The sequence below is a fragment of the Poecile atricapillus genome, chromosome 1, assembly GCF_030490865.1.
Source record: "Poecile atricapillus isolate bPoeAtr1 chromosome 1, bPoeAtr1.hap1, whole genome shotgun sequence".
NCBI lineage: Eukaryota > Metazoa > Chordata > Aves > Passeriformes > Paridae > Poecile > Poecile atricapillus.
In genome coordinates this window covers 103,444,932-103,457,824 of record NC_081249.1, presented here as the reverse complement: position 1 = coordinate 103,457,824, position 12,893 = coordinate 103,444,932, and positions in this window count along the sequence as shown.

Sequence of the window (12,893 nt, the reverse complement as noted above, 5' to 3'; positions counted from 1 at the left end):
ATGTTCCATTACCACTAAACACACACAGCCAGGATGATGGATTTAATATCCCTTCTGGCCCATCAGTCTAATAGATTGGAAGGGAAAGGGATTTTTTTTTCAGTGCCATGCAGCTTTCAGTGCCTTGCAGATGATCGCTTTCCTGTGCACCTCATCCTCCAGCTGAATAAGGAAATGGTATTTAGATCTAAAGACCATGACTGACAGTCAGGAAAATAGATGCATACACAAAAAACAGACAGAGAGTTGGATTATTTTTCTACACCAGCCTCCAAAAATCCTGCACTTGGAACAAGGAAGGAATCTGTCAAATCTCCTTAATCTTAAAACACAAGCAATAAATTACTCCCAGCCTATACATTTTTCCTCTTCTTTTGTACCATAACCCTCTTCACTTACCCTCCAGCAAATCTGCTATACCAGATGTCAGAGTTCAAGTATAAACAAGGAGTTTCAATAGTCAGACCTAATCCTTTCATTTTCCATTGCCATCCTTCCTATTTGACCATTTCCAACAATTAGAGGTCCCTCCATTCCCAAAACTGCTTGAAGTATGCTATCATGTTACATTCCCCTGGGCAGATGTTACCTTTGGTTAAGTCTCCTTTTCCATGTGGTTTTAGGTTTGGAGGTTTTTTGTTTTGTTTTGTTTTATTTTTGTCAAGAGGAAAACAGGAAAAAACAAATACATGATAGTAATAAGCTTCATACATCACATTTCACCATGCTCCCTTTATCATCTCTTTTTATGTAATACACTGTTTACAGCAACAACTTTTGGAGGAAGATCAGCCAAATATTTACTACTTTTGAAGTATTACATGACTAAATGTCAAGGTCAGAGAGGTTTCTCTGTCTCTGCCTAGTCTGTAGTTTAGCTATTGAATGTATAGGTAATGTAGGGCCCATAGTTTGCTCACAGAGTATGAAAAGAAAGGTAAGGTCTAGCAGTGAGCTAGACCAGAAATTTCACCCTTTGATGCAAAGACCTTGACTATTTTCATGAATTTCTTAAAGTGAGCTGGGACTGACCTTTGCTTCTAGAACAGGAAACTCTCCAGAACATCTTTCTTGTGGGCATGTTTTCCATACATTTATTTTTCTGCTGCTAGCTCATGGCCCATCTTTCCTTCTCTGCCCCTCTGGTCAAGTCTCAGCAGTTCTGTAATCTCTTATATCTGTATCTGAAGCTTATATGTGCAACATGCAAATATACTTGCTCTTCAAAGAACTGCTTTCTTATATGCCTTTTACATGTCAGTATATGGAAGTCTCTTACACATTCATGTTTTGTTCCAAGAAACTAGTCTGGTCCTGGAAAAGATCCCAAAATTATATTCTACAAGGTCTCTGGCTTGCAAGAAAGGTAAACTCTGGGTTTTGGCTCTCTTCCTTCCCATCTTGTACTTTCCTTCACTCTCTTTGGTACCTTCAAGCTGTGCAAGTATTTGGACTCTGATGCTTGGATTGGAGTCATGCTGCCCCTCAATAAGAGTATTTTTCCCCAGAGAATGACTCACCATGCTCTGTCTTTGCCTTCTTCAGCACAAACTTAGCAAATAAAACCACTGGTTCAGCTTTGCTCTTTGGCCATGCTTGGAGGGCAACATGCTGGGACAGGATTTCTCTTCTTGGGTAAGTCATGCAAATTTACTTTAAGTCGAACAAGGTGCCTGCTGAAATGTTCCTTTGCTTTCTTGTGTTTCATCTGACGGTTCACCTACCACCTTGCCGTCTGGACACTTGTCTGCAATGATGTAATAGTTTGTGTGGCTTGTTATGAAAAGGTCCTTTCCTGGTTCCTTCAAAAATCTCCTGGGGATGCTGTATATTCTGGTTGCCTCTGTTTGTTGCTTGGCCATCATTTCCTTGCTTGTGTAATAACATCTGCTCACCAGACTTCAAATATCCTTGATTGCATTTGGCCAGCAAGAGGTGCCTCTTAACTTTCTGGTGTGTTCTTGAGAGCACATGTGTTCCCAAAAATCTGGGTGCTGGGATTCAGCAGCATTTCTGCCTGAGCCCTCTGTCCCATGCAACTAGCCAATTTCTGTATTTCCAGCTAGTAGCATCTCTCTGTCTGGTTTTTTTTCAATGTTTTTGTTGACGTCCTGTTGGTATCTGGTAAATTTTCTATCTGCTCTAGAACGGTTTCTATCTGTTCTAGAAACTTTTCCTACTCTCACAGCTCTAGGTAGAGTTCTCATGGGAGCACAAGGGTTCACAGTCTAGAGATTTGGGCAGCTGGAGATGGCTGTGAAGAACTGTTCTCCTCTTTATCCAGGAATTCACTAAAGGAGCATTGCCTCCTGTCTCCTTCACTCCCCAGCCACATTCTTTTCCTGCCTTGAATTCTGTTCTATCATTCCACTTAGGACCCTGTCCTCCTCCAGCCACTCAGTGACCATTTCCATCTCCTCTGCTCTACCTAGACTTCTCCTTTAGTCTCTCAATTTAGATGTGGATTTTCAATTTAATTTTTCACAAGCTCAATAGCTAACTAAAGTCAGGAGCACCCTTGACCCAACAAAGACAATGCCAGAGGGCATCTCAGCCCACTCCTTCTGAAAAGTCCTCTTTCTTTCCATGAACCACAAAAGGGCCTCTCCAGAGATGTGCTCCTATGTATGAACTTTGCTTCTGTGCTGAGCATCACAGAGGACAAGCCCAGTCCCTGTGCTTCAATGTGTGTCAGACAGCCTGGCCCTTGATGCAGTGGGCAGTGTAACTTCTTTCAGTTGTCTCTGGGACACCATTCTCAGCTTCTTTACCTTTTTTTCATAATTCAGAACCTCTCCTCTTTACAAATTTTACCTGCTGGGGACCAATACTAAAATTTGAACCAACCAGAGGAAAACCTGATTGTTGGTAAGTAACCTGAGCCTTTTATTTCATACTCCTACGTCTTTCATTCTTATTACAGATTTTGTGTCATTTGGCAGTGGTTTGACCCATCATTTCTCCAGATTTTTGAACTGTGTCACAAATATTTCATGCACAACACTTTCTGTGTGATGTGTGCTGTGTGCTGACAGTGATTTTGGACAATAAACTTTTATTTGGGTCCTCTGGTGAGTTGTGGATGAATCCAGATGAGGGCTGAGCACGTGAGAGCCACTGCCTAATAGAGGTAGTGTTTCAGCAGTTTGTATTTAGCTGTATTTTTTAACCATTGCAATGCCAGGGCAAAGAAAATCAAGGTGCTAGGCAGGGTTTGTTGGGGGCCAGGGCTATAATTTAGCGCTAGGAATATGATTTCTCTATTCTTTTCCCACTTTAAATTTTCTGGATTTGCTCTTAGGATCACAGTCATAATCTAAGTAAAGAAGCAGCAAGGCCAAACACTGATACAATCTTATTTTATTCCTCCTGCCTCAAACACAGGCCAGTCTCATGAAATACTTCCCTCAGGCAGAGCTGCCTGCATACTCAGATGTTTCTGAATGTAAGTGTGCTGCAATAGCCCCATGGGGAAAAACACGCACTGTAACCCTCCAGAAGTGATTTTTTTCTTGCCTGGCCTTCCTACATCCTGACATCACTACTCCCCTGAGCACAGCAGGGATTGCAGTGACTCTTGAGGGCTAAGAGTGTGTTGAAGAGGTTGGAAATAACCCACGAGAGATTTCCCAGGGAACAGATCTGGGCTCTGGCTGCAAAGTCAATCTCTAGATCAGCTTGTTGCTCTTTGGAGGTGATGAGGAAATGCAATCAAAACCCTCTGTCTAGCCCTCTACCAGAAAGTAGAGGCCATGAGATTGAGTAGGTCACTTTAATGGACCCCAGAGAACTTAACTTACTGCTTGATGTAAGGCAGTAACCAAAGATGAGAGCAAGAAAACCTCTTCTTCCTTCCCCCCCACCCCCAACTGTAGTATGTCTTTTCCATTTAGAGATTATCTCTCACTATGTGTGTGTGCAGTGCATGAAAGGCCCATGTTCTCTATTTCCAAATAATGCTTAAGTATGAAGGAAATAGGAGAAATCTTTAGCCAGTGCCCAGGACTGTGTTTGTGGACCTCATCGTCTTCAAAGCTCTGATCAACAGCTTGCATTGGGCTTGAATCCCGTTCTCATTGCAGTATTTCTTTATCTGGGATCATACTTCATTAGTTTGTTGTTTGTTTTTTTTTCCCCAAGAGTCTCATTATGAAATTCATAAGTGAACCATTAGGGGTAGCCAAATGTGCTTGGTTACATGTAGGGCCTTGGGATCTTGGAGCAAATTCCCTGCAGTCTCAGCTTGCTTAAAAATAAGGAAGCCTGACTAATCTTCCTTCCTGCCTCAACAGAAGTACCCTCATCTCCCTGAACTCAGAACTTGAGGAGACATGGAAGGACATCAGATGCTCTGAAGCTGAGAACTTGGTGCAGTAACCTGACCCCATATGGACCCAGCACACATCCAGCAAGATAAATAAATGATGCTTGCCACACAGCTGTCACACACCTCAGCTCTAAAGCCACCAGTCACCCCTTGAGGCTATAAAACATGCACTGAAGAATACTGGGAACGACAAACTTCTTTTTTAGGCATATGTGAAATTGATGGACAATGAATTGCAGAAACTATTGATGTGACCGTCTCTCATGACAGCTTTCCCTCTTGTGAGATGCTGTTGTGGTTTCACCCCAGCCAGCAGCTAAGCACCAGGCAGCCACTCACTCACTCCTCCATCAGCAGGATCAGGTAGAAAACTGAAAGGGTAGAGAACTTATGGGTTGAAATAAAGACTGTTCATTAGGGAAAGCAAAGAATGTGCACACAAGCAAAGCATCAAGTCACCACTTCCCATGGGCAAACAGGAGAGCAGGGCCCCATCACACATAACAGTTAGTTGGGAAGATAACCACTATCACTGAAAACGTCCCCCCCTTTCTTCTTCTTCTTCTTCTTCCCCCCATTTTATATTCTGAGCATTATGCCATGTGGTCTGGAATACTGCATCGGTCAGTTTGGGTTACCTGTCCCAACTGTGTCTCCTCCCACCCTCCCACACAACCCCAGCCTCCTCTCCAGTGTAGCATCACCAAAAGAGAAAAGGCCTTGGGTCTGTGTAAGCTACACTCAGCAATAATAAAAACATGTCTATATTATCAACTCTGTGTTCAGCACAAATCCAAAGCACAGCCCCATAGCAGCCACTGGGAAAATTAAGTCTACCCCAGCTGAAACCAACAGAGATGGTTACTTAGTAGGAAGAGACAAAATTCTGTATAGCTCTCTCTTTGCCCTTCACCCTGCTTTGGGCTCTGCTCCATGTGCTGCTTCTGTACAGTCACTAACTGCTGCTAATGACACAGTGCAGTAAGGAAACAGCAGCTACTGTGGCAGTGCAGAGCACTGATGGGGGAACTTCCTACACTTAATGATTACCTCAGGTCACAAAAGCAGCCTGTACTTTGGGCAAGAGATGTACCAAGGTCCTCAAGCATCCCGCTTCAGTGCTTTGGTGGGCTTCTCCTTCCCACATTTCACTGCTTGGACAAAACCTGAGAGATTTAAATGGAATGAGCATCACTCTGTTCTGCTAGAAAACCAGACCAAAGGCAAGTGGCTCTGATGGTTTGGGTCTCAGTGGACTTCCATCTGCTTGCTATTAGCTGGAGGTGGCTTGCAAGATATGCTCTCTACACCTCAGCTGGGGTTGCAGGTCTTGCACAGAGGCTGTGCTGAGCTACTTCAGCATGAGCTTGACTAATGCAGTCAGGAATAAAAGCTTTTCTGTGATGATGTGGGTAAAATGCAATCTCCTGCTAGAAACTGAGAGCTAAACTGCCCCAGATACAGCACTGCTGCTTCCCTGCTGTGCCAATTAGACTTGCAGGAACCCAATATGCAGATTGTCTAGATGAGAAGTGAGTTTTTTCATTTCCTTGGGGACTGAAAAATTATGAGGGAACAGGTCCTCAGTACAGGTTAGAGGGTCCAGAGGAGGACACAAAGATTATCAGAGGGCTGGAGCACCTCTACTATGGAGACAGACTGAGAGAGTTATTCAGGGTTATTCAGCCAGGAGAAGAGAAGGCTTCAGGGAGACCTTACTGCAGCCTTTCAATACTTAAAGGGGGCTTACAAGAAAGATGGTAACAGACTCTTTGGTAGGGACTGTTGTGATAAGACAAGGCATGATTTTTTTAAAGTAAAAGAGTGGAGGTTCAGACTGGATATAAGGAGGAAATTTGTTACAATGAGAGTGGTAAAACACTGGCACAGGTTGGCCAGAGTGGTAGTAGCCTACCCAGAAACAGACCAGGTTGGAGGGGGTTTTGAGCAGTCTGAGCAAGTGGAAGGTGTCCCTGCCATGGCAGGGTTTTTGGACTAGATGACCTTTAAAGGTCCCTTTCAACCCAAGCTGTTCCAGGATTTTAAGACCAGCACCAGACAAGCACTAATATTCACTCAAGGTTCTGAAAGAAGTGCATACCTTAACCATGCAGTCCCCTATAAGAACCAGCCTGCAAAATAGTCATTTGATGGTTTGATGATGCTGTGTCTGGTTACTTAGGATATTTTGCAAATTCTCTGTGAGTCATTGCTGAACACAGCCATAGCCATTTCCCTCGGCAGCTTTACAGGCACAGCACATTGTGCACTAAAATGTTTAACTCAAGACCATGGATAGAACACATACTTTACACTTGTACATGTGTATTTCCTCCAGAAACCCATGCTGTTAATCATCCCAGTAAAGGAAGAACCCCCTTGATTTCACTGACTGATGGTAACGAGTAGTACAACTTGCCTTTATGAATCTTCGTCATTTACCTCTTGACACACCACCTTTCTCTGTTCTAAGCTCCTGGATATGCAAGATGTGGTTTGCATACAGGTCTAAATTAAAATCCCTCCAAGCTGTGTGAAAATTCAGCTTTCAGATTGCACCTATCTTGAACATGAATCCTTTTCAATAAACCAGAATTCTCCAGTTGCACACAAACAGCCCAAAACCACCAGCAAGCTCTTTTGGAGTAACCTCTATACCCCTCCTTAATTTTCACCTCACTGGTCACCATCTGTTGATCCCATGTAACTAGGTCATTGCTTCATATCTTGCTCACGTCCTTTACCTGACACAGCCCATTCTGGCTTTTCAATAAAAGTAGGAATACAAAGGATGTGTACTAATTCTGTTTCCAGCCCATCCCATCCTTGGGGCCCCATGCAAACCATCCTATCAATCTGTCAGTCTCTGATGGTGGAGCCCACAAGGGAACTTTAGATAATGGATTACAGTGGAGAACATGTATTTTTAAATGTGTTTAAGATGTCTGGCAGCTTCTTAAGAAGCAAGAGAAGAAAAATAAAGCCAAATTAAGGGGAGAGAAATGTACCCCAAATCCATGAGAGCTCTTCAGAAAGAGAACAAGAAAAGTCCTCTGTCATGTACTGCTTCACTCATCCCAACTCTGGAGGTGAATGGTGAAAGCATCCTTAAAGCAGAACTCCCACAGATGAGGTCAAGCAGACAAACATGATAAACCTTGCACATGGTTTAAATTATCATTGGTAATAAAACCATTCATCATCAACCCCCATGATGAAGATTGGGATAGATATTGCTCCTGAGGCTTCAGTGACTGAAAGACTGAAACATTTTCCGCTCTCTTGTTCTCTTATTTTCTCTGGCCTGCATGGCTCTGGTTCAAGGTCTTGCTGCAGAATGACAGGACAGCTGCTCTGAGCTCAGTATCCAAGAATGATAGGCTAGGATTCAAAGGTACTTGTCATTGCTGCCGTGTCTTTCTACTCACTGAAACAGGGCCTCCTCTAGCATGAGGACTGAATTAGTTCTCTGTTGCAAAGACTAATCACTCAGAATCACAGCTGAGAGATGGATGTGTCCGATGTGTGACTTCCCTGAGGTCTGGTGGTGATGGCAAGTCCCAGACAGATCTCAAAAGGTTGAGGTTTCCTCAGTTTATCATGAAAATTCTGCTTTATATGGTGTCTTTGGGTTATCACATGCAACATGAGGGTTGCAGTTTCTGGGAAGCAGAGTGAGATTACCTCTGGAGATGGACACAACCAGCCTCTGTTCACCCTGCATGGTATCTTAGAAGCTCAGAAAACAGGGCAGAGTCTGTGTTGTCTGCTGCTTAAGATCATAACTCAAAAACTAGCCATTAAAACCTTTCCAGCAGTGTCTAGCTTCTCATCCCCCTGAAATTCCCTCCACCACTTCTCTTCCTAACAAATTATCTCCACCCATAAATCCATGTATTCACTTCTTCTTTCCAGCTTGGTGAATTTGTACTTCTCTTCCTGTTTGCCCAAAGCAAAATCCTTCTGGTTCAACATGGAGTGCATGCAAGGCTCTCCCCAGTCATCAACCCAAAGCTGGACTGGGAGGATCACTGTCAATTTGGTGTATGTGTTCTGTCAGGGTTGGGGAGGGAATCAAATGCTTGCTCTGCTTGGGCTGGCTGGAACCATTTCAGGTTTCTTGCTTCATGCAGTGCTTTCTTTAGGTGGTATGGAACTGTTTGAATAATAACAATAGCAGGTTGCTGTGCTGGGCTTCTTTCTTTAGCCAGCAATGTTCTTTGGGTATCCTTTTACCTCCTTGTCCACAGAAGAAGGATATATCATATGCCATGTCACAGAAAGAAAAGTGAAAAATATGTTATTTGGTTGCACCATGTGGAGGTATGGGTGCTGTATAGCAAAAATATGAAGTAAAACTGCCTAAAAAGAGGTGCAGACCTATAGGTATAACTGGCTTTAAGTTATTTTTGCACACACCGAGTTGTGTATTACAAGGTATTTTTTTGCATATGAGGACATCATATAGCTCAATGCTTTTCACGCAGGTTTGGGTTTGTTGTTTTGTGTTTTTTTTTATTTTTGTTTTGTTTTGTCTTGTATTTTACAAATTTCATCTGTAAAATTCATTTACTTCTTTGCATCTGTTTTACACTGCTGCATCTTTGCAACTGAATTTTGTTTAAATCAGCAATGATCACACAACCCCTGCTGCTGGGAGAGCCACAGCCCTTTGTAGGTCAAGGCTGTACCCATTTGACCCAGCTGAGAGCTTGGCCTAAGGCCATTAGAAAGCTGTGATTCTGGGACAAGCGAGGTTGGAAAAAGGCTTGTGGTCATCCAGGGGTTTACTCTGATGCATAGCTCAGATATGGTAGAGGTGAGCTCAGACCCACAGCAACACTTGGAGTTCTGTAGGAGTTTGGTCACTGTCAACCTGAAACTGGAGGCAATTAGCCAAACACCAGGAACACCATGTCATGAGGTGCAAGCTTACCCTTGCAATGTTATATTAACAGATCTGGCTTCAAGTGGATGCAACAGCACATGTACTATATCACATTGCTGGAGAAAGAGGACAGCAGAATGGAGTCCTCTGTCAGCACAATCCATCTTTACCCATATCTGCCTGGTGATTTGTTCAGTCCTTATCATTTCAGCACCACAGCAGGTAGGGAAATTAACTATAAATCGATGGTCATGGAGAGCCACAGAGTTGCAGTGTGGTGGCTGGTCTCTGCCCAGCTTGTTAGCTCCACTATAAAACTCCTCACTTCTCTGCCGCAGTCAGCAGCTCCCAGATTTACAGGTGTCAATGCAGAGCTTTTGTTTCAGTGCTGTACTTGATATTGAAATGAGCAAGAAATAAGGTGCCTAAACAAGAAGTCAGACACAGAAACATCTTTGTGAATTTGGCCATGCAAGTTTGGCCAATAAATACCTGAAATGTCCCATCCCCTGTTGAGAGTCTGCTCACACTTCAGCTCTCCAAGCCCTTGGTAATGCTGCTGTCTGCAACAGCAGGGTCTGGGTACCAGGACAAGGAGCACTTTCCATAAATCTGCTGCTTAAAAAAATACAGATTATCCGGCACCTCTTTATGATTTGTGGATTTTTTGTTATTTAACACATTGTCCATCCTGCAACAAACTCCATACAGCACAGCAAGATTTCCAGTAAATCGTATCTAGCAAGTGAAAAGCAAGTGGTGGGGGGATTGCTTGTTTGCTGTCTATAGCAGTGAGGTTTTTTGATGGCTTACCTTTAGCTGATGCTTCCTACTCCAAAGTCAGAAGGGTGAACCCCCATTGAGCTTGTTTGGATGTCAAAAAAATACAAAAAGTGTTACAATAGGGAGTGTTTTTTCCTTGAACAAATACACAAGTACAACAGTGAAGTGATGACATCAGCTCCCAGGGAGAACTGCTCTGCTACAGCCTTAGCAGTGTTATTTTTTTGGAGTAGATAAAAAAGTTGAGGTCCTGTTCTTTGAGATTTTACATAGACAATGCCCCTTTTCTTTTCTGACTTTCAGTGTCCAAAATGCCCCAGGAAAACTCCAGCTTCAGTAAGAACAGTGGACATGAATAGATCATCTAAAACAGCTGTGACAGATAAAGATGCTCCTAGTCTCAGCTTTTCCTTTCCACCTGTCCTTCTCACCGTACGTATTCATAATCCACTCCAGTGCAATGCCAAACCTTTTTTTCCTGCTTGAAGTGTGCAGGAATGATCTTGCCCAGAAAACCCCTCTGCTTCATGAAGGGTATTTCACTGGAGCCATGTAACTCTTGTACCTGTAGTTTTGCAATAGCTTAGGTCCAAAATCCCCTCCACTAACTAGAAAAGATTATTCCTGCATTTATCCTGGTGTCTTCTCTGAGCCTACACTGAAAGCAGAGAACCCAGGGGCACTTCACTATCATTACTCAGCTTCCCCAAAAACTTCAAAACACAAGTCTTGGAAAAAAAAGTTTCAAGCTTAAATTTTCATTAAGGCATTTAGGCTCCTCTGTGGCCCTCCAGATGCATTCCTGAGATTTGATTATTCTCCCCTCAGCTGTCTTTAGTACCATGTGTGACTTGCCAGAGGGTAAGGTAGTGGAAACTTATCACTGGATTATGCTACCATTCAACATTCTCTGCTCAGGCCTTAAGAAAAAAACTCCCCTCCTATGTTCAGCCATGATCTTACTTGTCCTGTATGGGGTATGGCTGCCAATCCTCCACCAGGACACAAACATGCCAGATGTTGTTGCAGTTGAGAGACATTCTGCTCCAAACCCTTTTTTATTGTTATGACAATTAAATTAAGAACTACTGAAATTTATGGGTTGGAGTCTGACAGGTCAGCCTCCTCCCTGACTTTAGCCCACTCTGCAGTGATAATTTTTTTTGTTAAAAATTTAGGAGAAAGAGTGCCAGTATGGGTATAACCAAACTATTTATTCCTGGCGAACTGTTAATGGTGGGTCATTTGCAGCAGCAACCCAGCTGCACATCCAAACCCTGCAAGGCAGTGTTTCCTCATCCTCACAATGACCCAGCTGTGATACCAACAGTTACACCCATTCTGAAGGAAGTTGTCCCTGCTAATGAGCTATCACAAACTCACAGCTTCAAGGACGCCAAAAATATTCTATTATTCATAGAATTACACCATTCCACTATGCAACTCCCTGCACTGGAGGACATAACACCTGAACCTGACCACATATAATCTTGAGGGACTTGGGACACCACTATCACTGGACATCCAAAGGGGAACCTGAATTTCCACAGGACCACCACTTTCAAGAAAACCACAACCATCATTTCAACAGCACTGCAACCACTGCTTAATCGGACTGTGACCACCACCCCTGACCAACAGTTTAGGACAGTATTTCTGTACTATCACCTTTATTGTAATTTTCCTATCAAATTGTGTCAGGCTCCAGTGCCTGGAGCACCTCCTCTCCCTCCTTCTCCATTGACTTTGGTGTCTCCATGTTGTTTTTCCTCACATATTCTCACCTCCTTCTCTTCTCTGACTAGAAGAAAAAACTAGGTGTGCCCCCCTTTGTTTTGATTTTCTTCTTAAATATGTCATCACAGAGGCATTACCAATCATCTCTAATTGGCCCCGGCTTGGCCAGCAGCATGTCCATCTTCAGAGCCTCAGGGCTTGGCTCTGCCAGACATGGTGGAAGCTTCTAGCAGCTTCTCACAGAAGATATCTCTGTGGACAGCCCCCACTACCAAAAACCAGGCCATGCAAAACCAATACAACTGCTCATCAGAAATGCAACATAAAACGGAAATTACCCCCGACACAAATTTAAAATTAGACTTGATGAGCCTTCAATCCAGAAACTGTTCCCCCAGTTGCCTCTAAAATCCAACAAATGAAAAACATTTGATTGCTATTACAAGTGATTATGTCTTAGGTTGCAATGCAAGATACAACCAAAAGTCAGTATTCTATTACCGTGGATTAAAACCAAGTGGGGCAGTGTTCTTTATATCTTCCACGACCCACCCTCTCTGCAGGGAGATATTTCTTAGCGGGCCATTGAGTCTCACTGCATGACTGATAAAATTACATCATCCCATTGTGAGATGCTCCACCCAGGGGGAGGAGCCAAGCATTCCTACCTGGATATAATCTGAGACTCAGAACACCAGAGGCAGCCTTTCTCCACTGGATTCCCAGAGAGACCAGACCCAGCTACACCACCAATGGGCCTTCAGAGGAAAACTACACCTTTCTACAGGATCATTGCTTCAACAGAACCACATCTGTCACTCCAGGAGAACTGCAGCCACCATTTAATTGACTGCTGCCAACATCCTGATCAACAGGGTGTCAGGTTGTATTCTGACTCTGTCAGTGGTTTTTTGGTACTACTGGATTTTTATTTTCATTTTCCTAGTAAAGAACTCTTATTCCTATTCCCGTATCTTTTTTCTGAGAGCCCCTTAATTTCAAAATTATAATAATTCAGATGGAGAGGGTTTACATTTTCCATTTCAAGGGAGGCTTATGCCTTCCTTAGCAGACTCCTGTCTTTCAAACCAAGACACTATGATAAGCTAAGTTAAAATATGAAGTGGGGGAATTAATCTTTATTTCCTGGGAGAACAT